This window comes from Corvus cornix, chromosome 1A (genome assembly GCF_000738735.6).
Source record: "Corvus cornix cornix isolate S_Up_H32 chromosome 1A, ASM73873v5, whole genome shotgun sequence".
Classification (NCBI taxonomy): Eukaryota; Metazoa; Chordata; class Aves; order Passeriformes; family Corvidae; genus Corvus; species Corvus cornix.
The window spans coordinates 22,109,370-22,131,939 of NC_047057.1; the positions used below are offsets into that span (position 1 = coordinate 22,109,370).

Sequence of the window (22,570 nt, forward strand, 5' to 3'; positions counted from 1 at the left end):
TCTTGATTTCCTTAAATCCTATTCTGTCTTCACATATGCACTAAGTATTTGATTTATTTTAAAAGTGGTCCTTTTAATGCCAAGTTTAACATAATCACTGGGTGCTGTCGAACTAACATTAGAAATCATGAGCTAAGTCCACTTCTAGACATGAACATAAAGGGCTCCAAGGAAATAAATTGAGCATTGACTTAGAAACATGTTTTAATGCTGTAATCTCTTGTCAGAGTATTAATGCTTAGGCTTGCAAGCTCTTCCATAGCATTAAGGTTCATCCTTTCAAGTTTTCTTTTCCTACTTTAAAATAAACCTAGAGCTTTTCCTCATAGTAAGAATTTTCAGGTTCAGCAAATTTCTGTAGCTACAGCAAAATATGGGTGGAAACTTGACTTGAACTTTCCCAAAGAAGACCAAAGGGACTTTCAAATATAAAAGGCAGTATTTATTACACAAGTAAATCTAATTTTCTACACAGAGAAAATACAAAATGAATGGGTCAAGAAGAATAGAATAAAAAAAAGGGAGTTACATCCAATTTTTGTTCTACCCTAGAGGTCTCCCTGCAGGCACGTCCTTGCTTCCAGGTTTAGTTTTAGCCGAGTCGTAGACTTTCTGAGCTGGAACAACTTTTCCAAGGAAGTTCTTCCCATGCCAGCTGAGATGGGCTGGCTGTTCCCAACTCCTGAATCCATCTCTCTAAGTAATGATGATCTCTCTTCATGATGTTTCTCCTCTGTCACATGCTGCTCTATGTATGTATTCATATATGTAAAAATTAAGCAATGAGATTTACTGGTAAATTTAATATTGAAGGAGGGTTTTGTGTTCCCTAAATGTTCTTTGGTTCTTTTTTTTTTTCAGTTTGCCTCCTTTTTTAATGTCTATTCAGGGGAATGATAAGAGGGAAAGGCAGTAACCTCTGAAAAAGAAAGGTCCAAATGGCAATAGAGAATGAACAGTTTTTTCCCCTTTCTCCATGGTAGGGAGGTGCTCACAGAAATCCCACCTAAGCAGGAAGATATATGAAAACTAGTTTTCATTAGAAGTGAAATATTCATATCAAAGGTATTGCCCACATATATTACAGAAGAGTAGGTGAGGAAATCAGATCAAATTAGCAGAAAAATGCATTGAGGTTAAACTCATGAATTTCAGGGGAATTAGACTTCTCATTCTTGCTCAGCTCATGTTATCCACTTACTTGGTTGCAGCAACTGTTTTTATCCTTGAAATACAGTGTTCTTCCTTGATCACACATATTTAAACTTCTGCTATTTTAGAACTTTAAATTGGAGGGGACTTCACCTCAACTTTCTTCCTGTCTGGTTCATCAGAGTTCACTCCACCACCAGACAGAATGGCCCCAGTGGATCCTAAGCCTTCAGGGCTGTGCTCACCCCAGGCTGAGTCCAGAAGCACTTTGAGCTGATCTCTAACCTGTGGACAAAGGAATACAAATTAATTACAGAAAATACTCCAGGATAAGTTAATATGCTTTCAGATAGAGATTACAGGTCAAGAGAAGATGCATCTTGAGCTGGACCTCTTTCCTGAGAGGTCTTTGTAGGGGTAAAGGGGAATTAATGGCCTCTTCTATTGCAAAAGTAAAAGATTATTGCTGTTGCTTTTACTAATAACATGGTAATTATAAAAACTGTGTTCTAGTACACAAGAGATTTCCATTCAAAAGAAAGTATTTTTGCTGTAAGAAAGGTTTTCACTTCTGCTGCATTTGAGCAATACCTACATCCTGCACTGCCTTTCTCCTTGGTTGGCATGTTTGTGAGTGTGCTTTAGGTTAAGTGAGTTTAGGGTTGGGATTCAGCTTGAGAGTAACTCAGGTGGATTTTTTAAATGTCTACATTCATATTCAATTGGCTAATCATAAATTAGTATCTAATGCTGTGCATGTCCCTACACGAACTAACCTGCTGTCCAGCTACCCACCTGGAAGGGCATAGGTGTCCCTTAGATCTTCCAAGAGACAGGCCAGCTCTGTGGAAGTACCTTAGATAACCTAGGGCATCTGGGATATTAGCTGATACCCCCTGAATTCTTGCCTACATCTCTCTTGGATGTAGTGGAGGGTCAGACACCCTGTGAGGGGTTCACCTTTAAATTTTAACACTGGAGACAAGTGCATTTAGGAGCCTAAATTGAAACCTCTCCTATGTTGCTATGTGATGGCTGAACTGGATTAAAACTAACTAGGATTTTGTACACACTGTTTGCTTGGGGAGGGGGGGATTATGTGGTAGGGTTGTGGTGGCGTGTGTGTCAGGGGGGATGAGTGGGACACACGACATAGAAAGATGGGGTTTTGTTTGATTATTTGGATTGTTTGTTTCTACTTTGGTTCTAATCAGCTGGATTCCCCGACCCTGTGTATTCACTCCACAGTAACACAGTGAGAGAGGTGCTGTAGTACAGGTATTTGGTATCATGGCTAACCTGTCCTGTCCTGAAGCACTCTTGGAGCATCAACCTAATTGAAAAGTTTCATGACCCAATTTTAGATCCAAAGCCCTCATATCTGAGGAGGAGATGGTTCTTTTTCCTAGATTTGCTCTGTTGTCTAGCATCAGAAAAAAATGACAGAGCTGTAAGTTCATTTACATGTTTCAATTGTATTGAAAAAATAGTAAAAGGGAGTTTAACCACATTCCCTTCAGTGCTTGCTAAAACTTGATCCTGTCTGCAATATGAAATGTAAGACCAGAGTGAAGAAAATGATAACCTGAAGGTCTATGCTCATCACAACAGATGAATAAAATACTAAAACATTGCCAGGAGCAAGAGTGCAATACTGGGGTTTTTTTCAGACTTATTCACTTTTAATAAGGTAGCATTATTCATAATGCTGCAAAGGTTATGCATTAAAGCTAATTTTGCACTGAACATTCTTAAAACATACACGTTAAAAGTATGAAACAAAATTAAAAGATCAGGTTTGTTTATTCTAGCACCTTAATATTTTTAATTAAAAAATAATTGAAATAAGCCATTATTAGCTGACAACTAATCAAAGAAATCGTTCTGAATTTTCTAATGCACTGCCTAATTGTTCCAGTTACAAAGTTACAGGTCTGCTTCAAGGATTCTGATTTTGCCATGCTAACACTTAGGTATCTAGTTCTTTTGGCAGTGTTTAGTCCTGTCTGAATTTTATGCGCAATGAAAGGAGAGCTAGTGGTAGAGAAATCAAGATTTAGCTGCTGTAAGGTAGGTGGATAGCATATGAAAAGACAGAGGGAAACTTATGCTTTAAGTTCTGCCTCTCTTTTGTATACACTAGAAACTGCAGTTGTATGGGCTCTGATTTTCCTCTCAGCACAATTCAGTGCCTCATTCCTGTCTCTGTAACACCGTTCATGCCTTGCAAATACTCGAGTGGTCACAGCACCCTGGCAAGCATGGCAAAAAACTTGTCTTTCAGGCCTGCCACAGGCTCAGACCCGCATAACAAACATCCTGGACAATTTGGCTAACCACTGAGTTGTGGACAGAGCTGGTGTCTCCCGTGCTGAGCAGGTGAAATGCTAAAAGGGAGCACAAGCCCTGTGAATGTAACGGGATTGTCTGGGAAGCGATCTGGTGACTGGGACACTCCTGTAACTTATCACTCGGTGTGCATAGCAGTAAAATCTTATCTTAAAACAGGACAATTCAAAGCACTGAACCATGTTATAGAATGCAATTTGAGCAATATTTGCACCTTAAAATCCTTTGTTCATCTTCCTCTCTAAATTAAGTATTACCTTGAGTGTAGGAGTATTCTTTTCTCAGACAGAAGTTATAGACGCAGTAAAGGTACCTTGGTTTTTTTTTCCATGCAAACATGATATAAATGGACCAAGTGCAGTCCCTTGACTGATACAAGCTGACTAATTCCTTATGTTGCTATTGCTCTTCTTATTTCAGAGCCAGTTGCCTAACAAAAGGAAGATAATCTAGTCTGAATGTTAAGTACCTGTATCACTGAGTTCTTAAGGCAAGTATTTTTAACCACAGATTGTAGCTTTTACATATCATCCAGAAGTGTGTTAGGTACCGATAAAAGATACAGTTCCTACTGCAAAGTATTTATGTAGCCTGATTATTCACAAGAGATCAAGCCAAATATCAAAAAAATGGGAAGAACAAAGGGAAGCAAGACCAAAACATAATGTTCCAATGTGTTTCTTTTTCTTTTGCTTCAGGAGTCTTACTAGTTTGAGCATCGTACATGCCTCTGTGTGTGTTTTGTTAAAAAGAAAAAAAAAATTGAGATAAAAATAGAACAAAACCCAGTGTAGGGTGGGAGGGCATGTGTCTGTACAGAGTACATACAGTAGGGAAAAGGGATGGCAAAGAAAAATGAAAATAAAGTGAGAGCAATGAAGAAAACAAGGAAAGGTGAAGGAACTGATGCCAGGATGTAAGTCAGACTGTAAAAAAGATGAGGCCATAAGAGGGATGATGGGGAAAGGTCAGTTACAAGACAGTCTCTTATGCAAGTACTTCCAATACCAGAGCCCAGAGAGACTCCAAAGGTGATTGGTAGTCGCTTAGCTCCAAACAATCTGTACTTTAACGACGTGACCCAAATAACAGACATGGAAGGTCAAAGTTATACCAGAGAAGATGATGTACAGTTACAGCCTGGAAGGGACCAAGTTACTGAGTGACAGAATCAATTAGGTTGGAAAAGACTTCTGAGGTCGTAAAGTCCAACCTATGACTGAACACCACCATGTCAACTAGACCATGGCACAAAGTGCCACATCCAGTCTTTACTTAAACACCTCCAGGGACAGTGACTCCACCACCTCCCTGGGCAGACCATTCCAGTGTTCAATCATTCTTTCTGTAAATAAATTCCTCCAAAATCTCCCCTGGTGCTGCTTGAGACTATGTCCTGTCATCCTGATTGGTTGCCTGAGAGAAGAGGCCAATGTCTACCTGGCTACAACCTCCTTTCAGGGAGTTGTAGAGATAGGTCACCCCTGAGCCTCCTCTTCTCCAGGCTGAACACCCTGAACTCCCTTAGCCAAAGTTGTGAAATCCCTTCTCTTGCTGAAGGTGTTTTGCTCCCAAATTAGTAAATTAAACAGAAGTTGAGGGTTTGCATTGTTAGACTGATTGGAACCTGTAGGGTATGAAGTTTCTTTTCAACACCAGCTAATAGGGTCAGACTGAAATTTTAGAAGGTTATCCTAACCCTGTCATTCCCAAGAAGAATTGGAGGCAACAGGTACCAGTGCTAGGGCATGGATTCTCAATTATGAATCTTTCATTTGTTCCCAGCCATTGCCGTGCTGGCTTGGTGCATGTTACCTAAGACTACACAATAATACAGAAGAATTTACATTTTCCAAGAGTTGCTTCTAAATTACTGATGTCCGTTTATTTCAGCTAAATATTTATTACTTGTCATACCATTACTAACATCACCTCTTTTGGAGGAGTTATTCAGCATATCCTAGATCTTAGAAATAGGCTCTTGGCCTCTCCACACTAATTACTACATATTCACAGCTTCCATATAGTTATTTTGATGATACAGTCCCCATGTGCACATTAAATGATTATCTCTTCGATGTTGCACTTTTCTTACACAAACAGCTTTTGCAATTGAGTCAGGCAGCATGAAAATACCTGTCCTGTCAGAACAGTTCATCCCAAGAAGTTCAAATAACCAATTAATCACTGCATCTGCTTCAAACTCCCCTTAGAGGCTTGCATTGACTGAGCCAATTGCCCTTTAAGAGTTTTTCTTTATCCCCAGGCACTTACAACTTCATTTGATCTGAATCTAATTAGGTGCAGAAGAATATGAAAAGCATGTCATTAAGACAATGGAACACAATCCTCAACACTGAATTTTGTAGCAACACCCATAGCAGAATTATCCTAGGAATTTCAGAGAGCAGGCAACTCCCCACATGATAGTATTTTCAAAACAAAGGACACTGCTCTAGTGAATCTGGTTGTAGAAAGCTGTTTCGAATTTGAAATATTGAAAAAATGGACCTCAGATTGCATTTTCGAACAAAAAGGGAATAGGTATATATGGCAGCTGGTGTAGGGTTAGTAGCTCTGACCGAGGAAGAGGTGACCGGTCCGGAGAGATGGTCCCAAAAGAGATCGTCTTCCCGAGGCCCGGTGTCTTCCCTCAGCTGATGGCAGGAGGGCCCTTGCAGAGGCTGTCAGCTCTTTAGTGATTGTCATCTCATGATTCCAGCTCAGCTCTGCAGGGCAGCCTCCAAGCCAGACTAGGGAGAGACGAGAGGCCCGTGTAGCTGTTCCACACGAGGTGGCTTTATTGGTCTGGCGAAGGGGAGCCAGGGACAAGCATCTCTCTGCCCTCGCAGGGGCAGGGGGCTAGGTTATAGGGATACAGAGGGTGGGTATCAGAGGGTAAAGGCCAATGGGCTACAAAGGTTCTGCACAGGGTCTCCCAGAGGATTCTGGGTTTGTCTTCTTCTTGCCGTAACTGCAAAGTTGTTGCCTTTCCAGGGAAGTTCTGGTGGGAGATTGAGTAACCTCCTTATCTCAGCAGGCATCCCTCCAGGGCAGTGGCTGGGCATACCCTACAGGTATATATTGTGCTTTTGCGACAACTGTTGCAATTCCTGCCTAGTATTTTAAGGAAAGGAATAAGGGTTAGGTAAGCCACAACTTGGTGTTTGCCACAGACCATCCTTGTAGCAGCAGAGCTTCCATTTGAGTCAGCATTGGGTCTGCCCCTGGATGCATAGACTGCTTACTCAGAAGAGAGTGTAGTGTGCTTGACTGCCATGGATGCTGACATTTCTTCTTCTGCTTATCTCCTTTATTTTTAAAATAACTATATGGATACCAAGATAGGGTTTACTCCATACCATGTATTCCCCTTGCACCAGAAGTAATCAAAACATACACCTGGACTGATAGATACCTTGACTAGACTCACTTCTAGCTGCAAATGTGCTGGAATGTTGCCTGCCAAATGGAAAATACTTCACAGTTTCAGACTGACTACCAAGATTTTAATCCATTCTAGGTTTTCTAAAAAACCTTTATGCACTACCTTTCCAGCCTACTGCATGGTCTTTTGATTCTAATGACTGTTCTCCTCCTATCAGTTGCTGAGAGGGGAGAGGTAAGGTTTCTGATTTGATAGGATTGTAGCAGAATGGATGTGATGAAAACCTTGTGCAACATTTAAAAATGTCATAGACTCAAGAATGACTAAGCACTCCAATCTCTAAGCAGTCATGCTGAAAATCAACAATTTTATTTTCCAGTTCATTAAATTATGTCTCTTAGCATTTGGGATGAAACACATATTAAAAGTCAATCAAACCCAGAACGACACAACATAAAATTCAAAAAGCCAAACATCAGATTTTAACATCTTTTTGTCCAAAATGCTGCTCTTCATCATCAACGTTCTTCACCAGAAGCCAAATTAACTGGAAGGTGTTTCAGCATGGTCTGGAAATTAAGAGCTGCAGGCCACTCACCATGGGTTAATGCAAGTGTTAGTTAAATGCCCTTCCTTGAGACCACTCTGCCACTAAGATTCAGGCATTTCAGCTGAGGTAGGGTTCAATTAGGGCTCTCAGGTGAATTCAGTAGTTGTGATAGAGTCCAAAATGGCATATGTAGGTGGGGAGGGGGGTGGAGTGTGTAGTTTAAAGGAGTTCTAGACTTTTGATCCAATTTTATGTGAGACTTTTGTACCACCGTTTGAGTTCATGTAGCAGTTATTCTTTCAGAACTATTATTCTACCAGTGATGCCAAAATGAGCTTCACTGTTACCCTCAGAGCAAGTAGCAAAATATTCTCTGCCAAAGACAAAGGCAAGTGTTACTCCACGAGCTACAGCTGGCCATAGGTTACAGATGACCGGGGAGCCAGGGTGCTCTGCATGGTGCTCTGTGCTGCACATCATTGGAGATGTGCTGAGCAGGCAGTAGGCAGCTGCCTTCTGCATTTGAACCAGCTAAAATTTCTGGTTGTGTTTTCAAATTCAGTTCAAAGCACAATGCTGCCATTGCACCAGGATGACACAGACTGGCACATACACAGCTTTGTTCCCCTCTGTACTTAAAGCATAAGAGACATTTGGTGGTTACCAAATTTCATTTCATTCTGACTCTGTCTGCTGGGTTAGGGCTTAAGATGGATGCACCCATTCTGCCTACCAGGGCAAAAGCAGTGTGTGAGACAGATCTAGCCTGGGCATGAGTTTTCTTGCCTGGAAAGTCAGTTGTCTCATTCCAGATGTGAGTCAGAGTGTGAGCAGGTGTGTGGGCTCTGTGCTCACTTGACAGCTCAGGCTATGAACTAAGATGATTGTAGTGAGCTTGACCAGGGTTGAATCTTTTACATTCATTATTGCTCCTAATCCCTGCAGGAATGTCACAGTTTTCTTCACCTGAGTGATGTCTGTGAGATTTAATAAATTTCCAGAGGTCTCAAATTCATAAGACACATTGAGAAAAGGTAACATTAGGCTTACAGTTATTTTGATATTAGGTTTACAGTTATTTCAGGTTGCTGAAGCTGTTTTTATAAGAATATCTTGAAAGCTGTTTGCAGAGTACAGCACTATTTCATATATATACAAAAATAGAAAAAAACCTCACATGTAGTCACCTTTAGGCACGCAAAACCTCTGTAATTATTCGAGAGAAAAGTAAGAATTACTTATATTTTTAGAAAACTAATAATATTCTACAACTTTCCAATATATAAAGCCAACCCCTTGCTATGGTGAAGCATACAATATATTTCTAGACATGACAGTGACCTAGTTCAGCTTTCCTGATGCTGTGCGCATCACAGTTGACTTCTGTTTCAGAATCTCATTATTCAGTGCAGAAAGATTTTATGCAGAGTACACTGATGAAAGCCCTTGCCTCAGTTTTCCTTTCACCTATGCTCAGTTACACAGATTGTACTTTTCACTTATGAGGGAATATGAGGCCACTTGTACAGGGACAAACAAGAAACAAAGTGATCTCACTATTTAGCTTCTCCTGTGAAGTAAGTAAACACTACACGCCCTTGGACAGGAGAGAGATGGACATTGTTCACCTGGATTTACACTGCTGAAGGAGACACAGCAGCCATGGAGTGAGGATCAACCCTAATGAAGCTCTCAGACATAAGAGAAACCAAAGTCATTGGAGAATAAAGTTAGTGACATATTATTTGTGGGTTTTTTCTATGGCAGGTTTTGACTTTTCACCGCAAACTTTGGCCCTTATTTTGTAAAGAGGCCCCATGGCACACCTCCTTATTGGGTCAAGACCAATATTTTTGGCTGAAAAATGGTGGACATTTGATTTTGCTGTTCTCTCTTTCTCTCTCTCTCTCTCTCTCTTTCTCTCTCTCTTTCTCTCTCTCTTTCATTCTTTCTCTCTTTCATTCTTTCTCTCTTTCATTCTTTCTCTCTTTCTCTCTCTCTTTCTCTCTCTCTTTCTCTCTCTCTTTCTCTCTCTCTTTCTCTCTTTCTCTCTCTCTTTCTCTCTCTCTCTTTCTCTCTTTCTTTTTTTCTTCCCAGATTTGAGTTTTGTGTATTAAATTTTTTTCAGCCAATCTGACTGAATTGTCTCTCTAGGGCCTGCCCCGGAGAGAGCCGGCAGTCCCGAGGGCTCAGGGGAGCCTGCGGGAGGTGCCCCGTCCCACGGAGCCGTGCCTATGTCGGCATGCCAGCAGAGCCCTCTCGTGGAGACGCCAAGAGGAGCAGCAGCACGAGGGGGTTTTCCTGACCAAGCAGCCCACACAGTTTGCCTGAAAGAGCTAAACAAAATTCAGAAAACGCCCACTCTTCATTTGACAGGTCTATGAGGGGAATTTGGTGATGTAACCAAATCGCCTAGGGGGGATGCTGGCTTAGCCAACACTTGCTGTCCTGGCTAGAACTTACATGCTTTTGGGTTAGGGTCTTCAATGTAAGCTGAGAGAGTTCAGTGGTACTACATACTGCCATCATAGGAGTGTGAACAAATCATGTCTTCTGTTTTACATCTTTATGCCGGCAAAATTGCTTATGTAGGTGGAAACAGGCTGATGGAGGAGTGCTTTCACTGGCAAAGATAACATCACTAAGCTATGGTGGTTTGTTGGTGTGTCTGTCTCAACAAGGGAAATCAGCTTTCTTGAGGGAGTGCCTGTGCTTCCCTCAGGGACATCAGCTAGAAAGAACTCTGATGTATGGATACTGACTCTGAACAACAAAGAAGTAAAACTGAGGCACTCAATTGCTCGGACTGTGTTTGTGAAGTCAGGGTAAATCTAACATTAGTGTGAAGTCATGAAGGTGTTTGCCAGTTCATTTGTCTAGTAGCCTCAGTACTTTGTAAGCTCTGGATTGGTAGAGTAAAACTATGTCTCCCATGAAGAAATAGCCATGCTGATGGAAGGACAAGTATGAATGCTTAACTAGTTTTGCAATAGAGTTTCTGCTATACAGCAGGAAGTCCTTAAGTGTAGTCTTAATCTTAGACTGTAATCCTCTGTGGTTTTATTATTTACTGCCTCTCAAGGAAGAATAGCACTAATTAGATTATTGACATTTGCATTTATCACTGATTACATTTTAATACCACCTACTTTGTTCTTTATCTCACTTCGTTTAATTATCAGTTCAAGGATTTGATGAAAAGTCAATAGCTACTTTCATCAGGACATCCCTGCTCCTTGCTGGTATTATTTTCCCCTGTATTCCTGTGGAAATTGCCAAAGCTTGCTCTCTGAAAACTGCTGGATCATTTCTGTTATATTGAAGGTTTGGTTCTTAGAAGTTTTGAAAACGCTGAAGAAACACAGATAAATAACCTTCCACATTAGAAGCAAAATGTGCTATAGGAGAGTGAATTTTGTGTCTTCTGTCCCTTTATTTGCTGCCATCCTTTCAGTAGGACTTAGTCTGCATGATGAATTACTCCTATGCTAGCCTATAAAACTGCCAGACACCTTGTACTTTCATATTCTCTCTCTTAATATTACTTCTTGATCTCCCCTTGTACAGCTTGTGGAAGGGCAATTCACTTTCGTGGTCATAGTGGGAAAGAATCCTGAAGAGACCATATGGCAGTTAAGCCTCCTCAGTCACCAGGGAGTGCGGTCCTATTAAAACTATATTTAGCTGGCACTAGTCCAGCCTTGTGAGCTGTGACAACAATGTTTCTGTGACTGTCAAGGCACCAGAATCAGATGTGGGGCTTACAGAGCGTTGTAGCCTGTACTGTACAGCATGTTGGGTTTCTGAGACCAGAAATCCATGGGAGAAAAGAAAGAAAGAGGCAGAAACTGAGGCAGCCGATCTATTAACCGGTTATATTCCCTCAAGAGATTGTAACAGGGAAACAAAAGGAAAGTTAAGCGAGGAAACACAGAAAATGTGTTTCCTCACTTAACTTTACCCGTGAGCAGCTTCCAAATGGCCTCAGTGAGAGCTGATGTTTGTATTATGATACAGTCTTGTATCAGGATGCTAAAGTGGACCTTTGTACCTTCCACTGTTATGTGCCATGTGTTTTTCTTGGCTCCTACATAATCACAGTTTCAGATCATCATTGATTGTATAGGATCAGGGATCCTAAGAGAGGTAAGACAAAGGGTCTGAAGACTGAAGGCAAAAATAGTCATAGTCTTGTGCATGCCTACTTGTAGCATGTCTTAGAAGCAGAGAACAAATTCGTGTTTAGCTTTATTGTTCCCCAGAGGTTCTGGCTCATGCTGTGCAGACTAAATTACCCATGTTTGTGTTGTTTATCAGTTGTCTAACCTTCCTGACCCTGAAAGCACCTAATGTGAACGCTGCTGTCACTTTCTTAGTCCACAAACTTCTGTGGATACCAGGAGAGTGTCTGCCAAAGGGGTTTTGTCAGCCATCTCTCTTTTACTAATGTTCTGCCTCTTTGACTATGCTTTTTTGGATTTTTTTTTGGTTTTTTTTGTTTTGGTTTGGTTTTGTTTTGGGTTGTTTTTGGTTTTTCGGTTTGGGTTTATTTTTTTTGTGGGTTTGTTTGTTTGTTGGTTTTTGGGGTTTTTTTGTTCTTTTTTTTTTTTTTTTTTTTGTGTCCGGGGGAAACATAGAACAACACTAGTGTACAAAGTAACTTTGGCTCAGAGTAAGCCGGGGAGTAAACCTAGAGGACATCCCCTTGAGTGACCCGCCTTTGTGAGCCTGAAGTCTTTCCTAAAGAGCTACTTAAATTACAAACCAAAAAAATCATAGAAAGGAAATGGGTGCTAAAATGGTGATTCATTTGTGAGATGTTCAGGGTTGCCAACCGTATAGGTATCCTGTCTCTTTGTAATTGCATCACTCCAAATGTACCCCTCATCTTCCAATTTTCTCCCCAATCCCACTGAATTGCTGTGTGGTGTTTCATCTCCAGCTGGGCTTAAAATGAGGGCATTGTCTAACAGAATTCCCCACGTAAAACAGGGGGATGTGGGAGCAATCTTTAGTTCCGCTTGGCAGAGGGTTTTCATCTAGATTCCAAGTTTTCTGGGGTCATCTGAGTATTAATGCCTTCATTTGGGTCCTCAGACAATATAGATCTAAATAGCCTTTTCCAGAGGTAGGGAAGCATATTCACATTTCTGAAGATTCCTAATCCTACAAACACTAACCCTGTACTGTCCCCACCTCATTCTGTAGGAAGAAGACTGCATTTTGGAGCAGACCTATTCAGATGCCCCTGAGGGGTATGGCAGCAGGTCCTATTTTAAGGGAGTTCTTAGGGAAATTCTGGTCTCATCACAGAAGCACAGAATTTCTCTGCCATCAGAGAAGCAAATGAGTGCATGAGGAAAAAACTAACACAGATTTTAACCTGAAATTACCAGTAACATACTTGTCTCTGGAACAGATGAGAGGTGCTTAATAGACTGAACAAAACACAGCTGCTGAAAACCTGTGAAAGGCCCATGCCTTTCTGGATCACTGGCTAGTGGCAATGTGAGATACCATAGAGCATCTCAAATAGCTTTTGATTTTTATTGGAATGGGCATCTGATGGCAAACTAATGGAGTTTGTCATCTTCCTACTCCCAGGGCAGAGAGCATAGGGGAGTCCCTCATGTAAATTAGTTTTATTAGTTTCTTTTATTTGGTTATAGATTTACAGAGCTCTCTGACAAAAATCAGAATTCTTTTAGCTCTTGCATCTTCACTCAGGGCTGAGACCAAAGACTTTATTTCAATCTGATTTTTAGGGTGAAATAACAAAAAGTAAAAGAAAAGTATAAGCAGACAAACAGAAAAAGGAATGAAAGGTTCCATAGGTGAAGATACTTGTAGTTGTAACACAGTCATTTTAGCCACAGCATTAGTTCTGCCTGCACAGGGAGTTGAAGAGAAAAAAGGAGGTGGAAGTGACATATAGGAATGTCACAGGTGGTGAGTATGGAACACTGAGGTAATGTTATTGTGGCAGTCATGAACCATCAGAAGGAGGAGAAATGAAAAGAAACATCTCAGTTACCTTTGATTGGCAGATAAGTGCAATGTTAGTCTGAAAATTGCTTTGTGAGTCCTGTTAAGGCTGTTTCAGGCTTCTGCAGCCTGTTCAAGCCTTGTAAATATAGGTAGCCTCACCCTATACAACCTGTATAATGCAGGAATACTATGTCACTCCCAAGTACTAGCTAGTATCAGATGTTTCCTGAAAGCTCAGTGTTTTATTCACTTGGTTTTACTGCGAACTTAAAATGTTAAATACCACAGGTTCAAATGCCAGTCAATAATGGATGATGTCTGCAGGACTGTCCACTAACAAAGTTCTTCTTAATAACAGTATTAATAAAATGTTTAAATTCTTTAAAATTTGAGCAAAAAAGAGAGGAACAATTGTCTTGCTTAATACAAAAAGTCTTAAAATCAATTAATTTTTAGGCCTGCAGGTAAAATTTCTTCATGGAAGTCCAAGGAGGTCGCGGAGAAACATAGGGAAGGTTCCTATTATCCCACACTCTATTACTTAGGAACAACGTACCATGTAGTCCTTCATATTGCATCAATCTAATTCTTCTTTCCTAAAGGTCAATTAACATTTTAAAGCCTGTCCACTCTTGCCTTAAGCATGACATTAAGCACAGGTGTAATCATAGATGACTCATTTAATTATTATGGTGATTGCTATAATTTTTATAATACACCATATTTAAAGGTCTAACTGGCTAAGAACTATAGTTTAATGAACAGTCCTATTTTACTACAGGCAACACTCTTAATGATGCCTGTAATTCACACTACTGCTTTTGCTTTCTTCAGTTGCCAAATCTGAAGTATTTAAGCATATGTCCAGGCCTGATGGTAACCTAAAGCAATTTGTTGTAATTTCAAGTTCAGTGATCCAGTTGTTTCCAAAAAGAAAAGAAAATTATAATGTGTCATTTTAACCTGAAAAAACTCCTGCATCCCAGTTCTTCGGGAAAAATAATTACAATTAGCAGTTCACTTATTCTTGTGAATGTGCCCATGAAGTTCTGGTGAAAATCTTCCTACAGGTACACATAACCTTGAGAGCTGGAAAGCAGTGTTGACTTTCCCAACATATTCATAATTACCAGAGACTAATTTTTCATATGAACAGAAGTTCGCAGCCAGGTGAATTGCCTACACAACGTGATGACAGTGTGCACGTAGGGGTACGGTTGAAGTGTTAGGTGAGAAGAGGACACAGGTAAGCAATATCAAAAAGCCACCTCCTTATCCTCTAACACTGAGCAGTGCTGAGGCACTTTAACACCCTTTCTTTCTCAGCTGTTCTCCTCTTGCCAGGAATATCTGAGGGAGTAAGGCTCTCTGATAAAATATTCAGGTACACAACTTCTCTGTAACTGATTAAGGGAGTCCTTCAGCAGTGGGAAAAATTCTGTTTCTCTCCAATCTCATGAGCCAGATGACATGATTTATTTGTATTAAACTGGATTTTTAATAGTAAGAATGCCGTGACCCTTAATAACTAGAACAATAATATTATTCTGTACCTTCCAATATCTAAACTGCTCTGCACTACTTAGCACATTACTAACAAGAGAGTTAATTAAGTTATTAATTAACCTAATTAATGAGGTTAATATTTCGTGTGTGTGCATTTCTACTGTAAGACAGCGTAGGACCCCAGGGGAGTCAAAGCTGAATAGTGCATTCAGGACTCCCAGACACCGAAAGTGTACAAGTGAGCAGGACATTCCCCAGTCACCACTGAAATTATCCCTTCTGCACACTGGTAATGTGCTCTTCAAAAATCTTCCCAAACCTCATTTTCTCTGTTTACATGGCTGAAAGAAAATAAGTAGCGAGGGTCCCTTATCAGATTATAGATGTTAGAAGCATACTATGCAACCTCTTAATTAGTTCCATTTCCACAGTGTGCACTCAATAATCCATTCAATCTGGATGCTATTAGAAGCCTTTTCTACCCATCCTGCTTCTGCTGTAGCCTTTTTCAGACAAGTGACTTCACTATCACATGACATTTCTGGCACTACCCTGATCCTACTTTCAATATTTCAGCTCTTCATACAAGGGTGTCGGGAGAACCTGCGTGTACAGCAAAAGGAGACTCATATATATAAGTGAATTCAATTCAGCAGTGCTAAGAGATTTAAATAAGTCCTCAAACTGTTAATACATACTAGTATCAGTTCTTATGTTCACACATCAGTACAATCCAATGCTGAATGCTCAAAACTAGCCGTACATAGGTTTCATTTTCTTCTGTGGTATTTGAGCAAGATAATGTTTGACACCAGGATGAGACAAATAGTGTACGGAGGAAATTAAAAGCTGTATTGTTCCCTTGTAGACTATATTTGCTGTGACAGATATTAATTATGTTAGGACTAGTGCTTTCATGGCTGGATGAACCCACTGGTCTGGAGAGTAAGGTTTGTTTCCTCACTTCAGAAAATGCTTAGAAATTGTTTAGTGGTTGTGGTAGATTGACCCTGGTAGGACACCAGGTGCCCATCAGAGCTGCTCTACCACTCCCCTCCTCAGGGGAAAAAAAAATAATGAAAGTCTTTTGGTTTGGGATAATGACAGGGAAGATCACGCGCCAATTACTATCACAGGCAAAACAGACTCAGCTTGAAGAAATTATTTGAATCTATTGCCAATCAAATCAGAACAAGAAAATGAGAAAAACCCCCAAATTTCAGAACACCTTTCCCCCATCTTTTCCTTCTTCCTGTGCTCAACCTGACTCCCAAATTCTCTATCTCCTTCCCACAGTGATGCAGAGGGGTAGGGGGTGGGGGATGGGGGCTGTGACCTGCTCATCATACATTGCCTCTGCTGCTCCTTCCCCCTCAGGAGGAGTCCTCACACACTTCTGTTTCTCTATGTAGTTTCACTCCTCTCTCCACTCCACTCCACTGTTACACAGCAGATTTTCCATTTCTTGTATCTGTTATCCCATCATCACTGATGGGCTTGGCCTTAGCCAAAGGCAGATCCATCCTGGAGCTGGCTGACATTGGCTCTGCTGGACATGAGGAAAACTTCTGGCAACTTCTCACAGAAGCCACCCCTTACCCACCCCACAACCTAAACCTTGTCACACATGCCCACTGCAGTGGTACTTCTAATTAAAAACAGATTATGAGAGACGCTCTAACCTTTGTGTCTTTGAACACTAACCCCAAAATCTAGCACGAACCTTAGTCTTGGACTGAACCTTGCTCCCGAACAGCTATAAATGGCCTAGGCATTATTTTGATCACGATGGTTTGTCAGTTTTCTAAAATTTGTCTCTCTCCTAACCCTAACCAAGGGAGTGGGCTGAGCCTTAGCCCAAGACCCACAGATGTGTCAAAAAGTGTGAACTTGGGAGACGCATATGGCTGCGTTATTTATGTGCATTTTATATTATTAAATCTGATGCATTTATGCTTTTTGTTCAGGTTAAGGTTATCTATTTATGTGTCTACACAGTTCTGATTTCTCTCTGTACTGTTCTTATCTTCCAAGTTTATGTTGTCAGCAAATTACATTAACAAAGTGCTGTTTTGCTGCCCAGATTATTAATGTAAACGTTAAGAACACACTGCCAGTGATTATCTTTAGAAGCCTTTGTTACTAATCTCAACAATTCCTTCTTCGGCATGACTCACAGTGTTCCAAACTATTAGATGAGTTTCTACTCACCTTAATTAAATAACAATCTTCAGATCATTAGCCCCTTTGTTTCCTTCTTAATTATGATTATTTCCATGTTCATATCCTCATCTCCAATGACTAGATTACCTTTGTCCCTAGGAACAGAGGAAAACAAGTTGGAACATGGCAAATTGTGATTCGTTGTAACACAGCAATACAATGTTATTATTTTTTAAATATGAGGTTGGTCCAAAACTGGTTGGTCAGAGTTGCTGTGTACTCTTCATCCTTGGAGATGCTCAAGAATCAAGAAAACATGGCCCTGAGCAATTTGCTCTGATTCGATTTGCTTTGAGTAGGTGGAGCAGGGAGTGAACAGTGGACGATGACCTCTGGAGGTGCATTTCAACTGCAAATATTTAATGATTCTGTTTTTAACATCATGATCCTTACTGAAATCAGAGGCTAATGCATCTTAATGATTTTTTACTTCTATTCTGTTCTCCCATCACAGTTGTGCTTCTTTTCTTGTTCTCCTTCATTTATAAGATTAAAGTGCTTGTACTGTATTTGAAGCATTTTTTTGTTTTCTTATTTTTAAATAGTGTGGAAACACAAGTATAGTTACATGGGCATCGTGTGTTCATAAAACAGCACTGTCTTACTAAATAAGTAACAGCAAAATACTGATTCATGAGGTCACAACTTGAACCATCAAACTGAGAAAGACAGTAGTTGTTGAAATAATTCACAGAAAGGTAGGGCTTATATAGAAGACCATAGAAATGAATAATCCTTCCATGTCATAGAAATCAAGCTTCTTTGGAAAATCAGATATATGTCCATTTGTGAGTCTCACTTTTTGCACAAAGATATGCAGAAATTCTTAAAAGATACTAAAATGATTCTGTAAAAGAAAAGGTCAGGAGACACCAAGGAAACCAGTCTTAAAAATTATTGCACTTATTAAATCCTGAAGCTTCTTCCCAGAAATTTTGACTGTCTGTGATTCTGCAGACTGCAGGTGGAGCAGAAATGAAGTTAGTGAAAACATTACTAAACAAACTTCCTTGTAATTTTTCTCGTTATCAGAATCAACTAAGGGGTTTTTGAGGTAGTCTGATAACCAAAAATGGCAGTTATTTCTGTTAATATCCTGGTAAAAAATCCCAGCAGGCTGCTGGGCTCTCAGAATTGGTGCTGAATACCTGAACTTGGCCCTGTCTTGTCAACCATTAACTTGTTATCCATCAAAGTTTTCCTCTGACTGTTGCCCTTCATAGCAAAATCATGCCTTGGGAGATTTTACCTGAATCTCACCATACTTCGAGACCTGCAAATACTGTGCCAAATAGACCTGCTTACACAGAGACTGCTACTCTGCTGTTATTTATAAAACTGACAGTTCAACATCATTGCAAGCATCAGGAATCATCCAAGACGAGTGAGTACTGAGGATACAGCATAGACATTCAACTAATTTTAAATTACCTGCTAGGTTTTGAAGAATTGGGCCAAAACATTTGTCTTGCACAAAACATCCTTCCAACTAATCATGCTTATTCAAATCATGGGCATATGTTTACAGAGAAATTGAATTTTTCTTGTCACATCTTACTTAGTCTGAGCTTTAACTATGAACATTTTCACAGCTCCAGGGAGAATTCTCTTCAAGCCCCATGACAAATTGCAAATACTTACTAGCAGTTTCATCCTGCTATAGCCTCCTAGTCATACGAATTCTCTTTTAACTTTATTCTTCAGCTTGATGTTTGTGCCAGAATGTTCTTTCACAACGATCTTCCAGTCAAAATCTCACCATCCTTTCAAATTCTTCTAAAAAAATCTGTGATGTCACAGAAATATATTAGATGACCTCGGAAAGGACCTCAAACTATCATGGTCAGATACAGACACATGTTTAAGACCTTATGGAACTATAAAAATGCCGTCTTTCTTATCTTTTTGCTTCTGAATATATATTGCCCCATTAATCAGAGTTATTAGTTCATGATCAGGCACTTGTGAGATTAATTGTGGTAGAGGGACAAATGTCAAGACCTGGATTTGTTTTGTTGAAGTTCTGCTTGTTTACAGGGGATGTACATGAAGGTGTTTTCTTGCATATATTAAACGGGAAATTTCTTTGCTTTCAAATGCCACATCTGAATCTTCTGTCAGTTCTGGGACAGAGAAACTCTAATTTTTTGCTGCTTCTTGAAATCTTTTTATTTTCTGAAGGATTGTACCATTGCCTTCAGCTTCAAATGCGTATGGATATCCAGCAGTGTCGTGTCCTAGCTTCTGATTGTGATCCCATTACTTTGAGTGGTGTTTTGAGTTACTCTCTGTGGACAGACTTGATTGCTAGTTCCGTTGACCTAACACTTCCACCATCTGTGAATGAGCCTGTTATTCTGTATTTAGCCAAAGACCCACTGCATGGAAGCTGTTAGTACCTTTCAACCCTATTTTAGACAACACATTACTCAAACACAGCTTTCACAATTAACTCGTTCAAAACATCTCTTTACCTGACCTGAGACCTGAGTCTCATGGCAAATTTTTCCACCCTCAGTAGGTTATTGAAACCTCCGTAAACAGCAAGATAGATTGAATGAGTCACTCCAGTTTAATCCCTCCTGTGAAATTTTACACTTCTATGCTGTTATGAATAATTTATTTCATCTTTCTTTGTGCCAACATCCAGTCACTGATAATTCAACATACTGAATTTCCCTGCAAACTAAAATGGAACAGCATTGTAAAAAACTTTCTGTATCTCTGTTAAATTAATCTAGAATCTTGTTTGGAAAAAACTAAAAAAGGTAAAAACGACTGCCCATAATGTTCAAACCTCTTACCCTTGTAGAGGGACCAAATTCAGCAGTTAACTCAAGTATGTTTTGCTTGCTACTACCTTCCTTCACTTGCATTGGAGTATGTTTTCTTAGTTGTTCCAGACTACTATGATACTGCCAATTTGCCAGTGTTTATTTAAACAACATGTTGAAGAAGGTTCATCTAACTTGACATCACTATGGAAGGCTTTATCCCACCCCAAACCTGATTTGTTATTACTATTACTCAATACTAATAGTATTACTCAATACCTCCCAGAACTTACTCATAACATAATAAGACATTTATATTTCAAATGTGTCTTTCAGAGCAATGGGTAATTTTCTCATGCTTTATCTAATTTGTCCTGCAAAAACCACTACACATCTTCATTTTTTTGTATAGATTAGAGACATTTTCTTTCCCCTCATTCAGCTATTTTTAAAAATTCTATTAGAGAAGTTCTAGAATCCATGAGGATGTTTAGAAATAAGTGTCCATAGCTATATGCAAACAGTAGCAGTCTTAAATTCAAAGGATCAGAAATGTTTCTTGTTTCATTATATAGTTTAATAGAAAAGTTAGAAATTTGGTTTTGGTTGCCTTCTTTCATCATCTGCTAGTAACAATTTTGGTCTTTGTTTTAATGGAAATAGCATATTTTTCCTCTCAAAACAAAATGCATTTTTTCCCTCATAATGTCCTCAGTATCATAAATCAGAGCATGTTACAACAGCACAGAGGGATTGTGGTAGGCACTGAGCTGCAGTGCTGAGTACAAACCCTCAATTGCAACAGCAAGTTAAAGTAACAGGGTGTAGAAGCTGCAGCAAGTCAGCAGTGGTGGAAATGCTAGAAATGTTTCACCAGGGGCAGCAAAAGCTCCTAGGGGATAGGCTGAGGGCACATGTTCTGGAATGTGTCTGGAATACAGCATGGACGTGTCTAATTCTACCCCACATTTGTTGTCTATGATAATGTGTCTGATTCTGGGATGTGCTAGATAATTCCTGTTATGGTTATGATAAGAACATTGCTCTGAGGAGCACTGGATGGCAACCTACACCTTGACCATTTATAGACAAAATATTGCCCCTAGTTACCACAGCAATCAGCAAACTACTGTCATCAGGACTTGCTTCTTCCCACTTTTAGCAGCTATTCTTGCTATGGACACCAGCACAAGTGGTCATACAGGCCCCCAAAAGTGGCAGGCAGCAATAGAGCACCCTTTTGAGAGGCCACTGGTTTCTTTGGGACTTACTTCTCTAAATCAAGAGAGAAATTACTTAAAAACTTCTGCAACACCACCTGTTTGAGAGCAGGAATATGCTGCCACTGTGGACTACACCTTGGACTGCTCCTTAAGACTCTCATAAATGTTGCACCACTGGTAGATGGAGCAAATGTATTAGAGGTTAGGTGCTGTGTGGAAAGGGAAATTATTAATCTCTCAACTGCTTTAGCACAATACTGTTGTTGGCATTCAAATACTGGCAGAAACTGAGATGCATTTGCTGCATTTAAATTCTGCAGTGAAAACTGGTAACCATTATCATCAATTAATGTAACACTCCTGTCTATCCCAACTTCCTGAGATGCAAGATTACGTTGCCACTTCTACTCAAGCAGTCGTACAAAACTTTTAGTGGTACAAAATTATAGTCCTGAAGCCTTAAAGTCCCACCTACCTCTTAGGTACTCTTGTGTTTGAAGGCTGAGTAAACTCTGAAGTTCTTCAATATAGAAGTATATAATCACTTTCAGACCAAAAAATCTTTAGGATTCTGTGGGGAGCTTTAGTGCAGCTGGTGTGAATGGAAATCTTTCTGCTGACGATGGTGTGATCCAGGCAGGATGCCAACCCCGACTTTCTCCCAGTGAAAGCTTTACCAACTTGTTATCAAAACTGGTCTCTACTTAAGCCAAAGCTTCAGAGCAACAATTCCATCTGTGATTTGAAATGTTGACTATTCATTTTGCCCACAGAGCTCAGCTGCAAAGTGATACGGAATAAAAAGATTAAAACCGTCTTCTTGCTACTAACCATTCACCAGAGATTAAAAGGCAGCCAGGCAGCCAGTTGATTTGACATTCATCTGCACATCTTGGGGATCTGAGAGTCACTGATAAGATTTCCCTGCCCTTGTTCTGCACTGCTTTCCAGAAATCTCTACCCTCTCAGCTGTTCTAAATCAAATGTCCCTGTTCTAGCTGATGGACAGAAACAAGTTGCAGAGGGAAAAGGAGGATGGAAACCACTTAAAATAGAAATAAAAGGGCTTTATTTTTTATCACCATAAAAATGTTGATCAAAAACTAGGTAGAACTTAACAGTCCTAAGAAAGATATAACTAAAAATTAATGAAAAAGAGATAAAATATATTATTTGATGTCTCTCTGAATTAGGGAGACACTTTCCCCCAGTATTAAATATTAGCAGATATTATTAATATTTATATTAAATCAAATCAAATGAAATACTTTTAATGTTAATATTCAAGATATGGTCAAGACTTAAAGCCAGTTGACTCAAGAACTGTATTTCTGAATAACCCATATCTGAATTAGATATTAAAGCAAATAGTCTATTTATGCTTGCTCACAATTTAGTTACTTGGTGTTCCTGGGAG

General features: G+C 39.8%; 1 long non-coding RNA gene across 1 annotated transcript; it reads right to left on the minus strand.

The window, feature by feature from the left end:
* Window positions 1-509: 509 nt before the first annotated feature.
* On the minus strand, window positions 510-21,823 carry LOC120412000. Its single transcript, XR_005604632.1, has 4 exons — window positions 21,629-21,823; window positions 18,798-18,942; window positions 17,145-17,251; window positions 510-1,437 (listed from the first exon to the last, which is right to left on the minus strand). It is a non-coding gene; the product is annotated as an uncharacterized LOC120412000 (long non-coding RNA).
* Window positions 21,824-22,570: the final 747 nt, after the last annotated feature.